We start from the raw sequence: 2,922 nt of genomic DNA on the forward strand, positions 1-2,922 counted from the left end.
CCCGTCCCGGGCCCCGGCCCTGGCCCTGGCCCCGCCCCCTCTCTTTGCTGAGTTGGCATAAACCGCAGCATTTCATTCAACCAGGATCTGAGCTTTGTTACATTCTTAAACCTCATAATTATTGTATATAAACAGTCGGATTCTGTGATTGTCCCGGGAAAACACAACGTGCTACCTTTCCTCTCCCGTCTCCCCCCCTAGCCCCGCCCCTCCGCTCCCTCACCCTTTTACCCAGTGTTTCTCTCCACTCTGTGTCACTGTCAGTGTGTGCACTGGAGCCCAGGCAGGGATGTTGATGTTGGGCCAAAGGAAAGCACCTACCACACACACACACACACACACACACACACACACACAGAGTGAGGGTGGTAATCCAACTTTCTCTCAACCATGTGGAAACCATTGCTGTGTAATCTGTGGTAATTGTGTTGTATTTGAGAGAGAGCTGGTGTACATTACCTACTTCATTACCAGTGTGTGTGGGTGTGTGTGTGTTTGTACACTGCTGCAGACACCAGGGGAGAAAAGGATACAGAGGGGGGGAGGACAGGGGAGGAGAGGGGAGGGGAGGGGAGCATTTTCAGTTCAAGTCCCTGTTGTACCTCAGTGTCCTCTGGTCCTTATCAATATAAATTTTTTTTTTTTTTTTTTTTTTAGTCCACTTTATGAACAGACTGAAGTTCGATCTCGAAGATGACGTTGAGCCAAACACCTGCTTTACCCTCGCTGGTCTGAGATCAGCCCTGATGAGTGGTCAAGCTGCCAGAGCAGCTGTGATGGATGGACTGGAGCTCCTGGCTGTGAACTCACAGTAAGAGAGAGAGAGAGAGGATGAGAGAGGATGAGAGAGAGTGATGGAGATGGGACGACCAACTGAGAGGCAGAAAGTTTTTTTATGAAGTACGAAGATCACTGAGGTTGAGGATGAAAATGATGGATAAAAACACAAAGTTTTCCCTTCAAAATTATATGGCTGCACTTAGTTTCTTATCTAAAATAAAATAGTAGGACAGCCTGTTCTTATGAAATGTAACAAAGAAATAATAATAATATTTATTTTTTTAAAAAAAGGGAAACGTAACGAAATGTTCGACAAACATTTTAGGCTAGGAAATAAAATTAAAAATTAAATAATCAAAGTTTTATTGATGTATTCAAGATAAAATTAACATTTCATCTTGAATACATCAATAAACATTAGCATAGACAAAGCTAGCATAGCTAACGCTAGCCAAAAAAAAAAAATTAGTTAGATAAACTAAGATAAAAAGACTACAGTATCATAAAAAGTTCATCTTTAGCCCAAATAAATTACCAACCGTTACCATGGAAACAACACCGTTTAGTTATAAAAAAATACTGATAGCATATAGTCTAGGTGTATTTTTATCCGACTGTCCAACGGCTAGTGGATGTTGCCTCCAGGTTTATTTAACATGTGCAAAAACAAACAAGACGGTGTTTGTTGCTGTGCAGCGGAACACGAGACACAACTGAGCCGTGACTTCTCCAGCAGGAAGTCAGAGAAACACTAAACGCTGCTTCCTGTCTGTAGTTTCAGGTTCTCGCTCCAGGCTACGGGGGCAGAGAAGTGAACTTTTCCTAACGTGAAGTGATTGTTTTCATATCTGCACAACACGGCGTTTGTTTGGATAAAGTCGTGGAGGTCACGGTGCAGGGTTTGACTTCGGTTCCGTGATGTAAATATTCATCTTTCATTAACATGAAAGCTGCAAACTGCCTCGTTAGGGCTTTTAAAAAAATAAGATGTAAATCAGTGCTGGGAAGTGATGACGGCCTCGACCTCACGCCAACACAGGCGCAGCGCTAACGTTAGCAGCTAACTCCAAAGTTCATTATTTATTTATACGTCTTTGGTAGCCTCTCATGTCACGACCCAGAGCTGACAAACGCTTTTTCTATTGACGTTTACACGTTTTTTACATCAACAACAATAACGTAAATTATTTCATCTGTTTAATCTGGGAAGAAACTGATTTTTATGTGTTTTTTTTTTTTTTTTTTTTTTATTATTTTTTTTTTTTTTTTTTTTTTTTTTAATTATCTATCCATCGTTGTCCGCTTATCTGGGGCTGGGTCACAGGGCTAACGGTAATTTATATATTTATACATATATATATCTGTATATAATGATATATATATATATATATATCAAGGTCAACTGGACGGAGGAGTTTTCTTGAAGTCGTCGTCCAGTTGCCCTGGATGTAACTATTTTTGGATTTTTATTTATTATTATTTATTCATTTATAGATTCTAATTTCTCATCCGTCCAGTGAACGTTGTTCATTGTTGTTCATTTTTGTCGTTTTGTCAGCATTATGACATGTCATGGATATAGTGTGTGTGTGTGTGTGTGTGTGGTTCTCCTAGTTTAAATGTTTACATGCCTCTGGAAGGTTCTGAAATGTGATCTGCTGAGGAGCCGGTCCCCGCAGAGACAGAAACACAAACACAAACACACACAGTTGTTTTATTTTTTTCATTTTTTCCAAACACTCAGGTCGGTGTAGATGTGTTAGTTAGGGTTGGTTAAATCAGTTACCGTTTTTTTGGGGGGGTTTCTGCATCCAATTCGACTCTCTCTCCTTCCCTCTCTCCCTCTCCCTCGCTCTCTCTCTCTCTCTCTCACACACAGATATGAACTCAGACCAATAATGAATCAGACCTGGGATCAGTCGACTTGACCTCACATAAAACAAATTCTGTTGAGCTGCAGTGGCACCACTTGATCCTGGGACGACCACACACACACACACACATACACACATACACAGTTAGGAGGAGAGGGCTGTGTGGGGGGGGGCAGTGGGGGGGGCACAGCTGTTCTGTTTGACAAGTAATGAAACAGTCCTCAAAGACAGGATTGTCTGAGCTGCCTCCTTAGACTTTGATCTCACG

At 41.5% G+C, this 2,922-nt stretch overlaps 1 long non-coding RNA gene across 7 annotated transcripts in view; it reads left to right on the forward strand.

The window, feature by feature from the left end:
* LOC103395523 (uncharacterized) overlaps positions 1–2,922 on the forward strand; it is a 46,857-nt gene that overhangs the window by 12,903 nt on the left and 31,032 nt on the right. Inside the window, exon 2 of one of the 7 annotated variants that reach the window (XR_003052873.1) lies at positions 658–811. The exons of the other annotated variants lie outside the window; for them this stretch is intronic. This is a non-coding gene — a long non-coding RNA (uncharacterized LOC103395523). The remainder of the gene's footprint in view (positions 1–657; positions 812–2,922) is intronic. 7 annotated transcript variants of the gene reach the window in all.

The sequence above is a fragment of the Cynoglossus semilaevis genome, chromosome 19 (assembly GCF_000523025.1).
Source record: "Cynoglossus semilaevis isolate Cse_v1.0 chromosome 19, Cse_v1.0, whole genome shotgun sequence".
Taxonomy (NCBI): Eukaryota; Metazoa; Chordata; class Actinopteri; order Pleuronectiformes; family Cynoglossidae; genus Cynoglossus; species Cynoglossus semilaevis.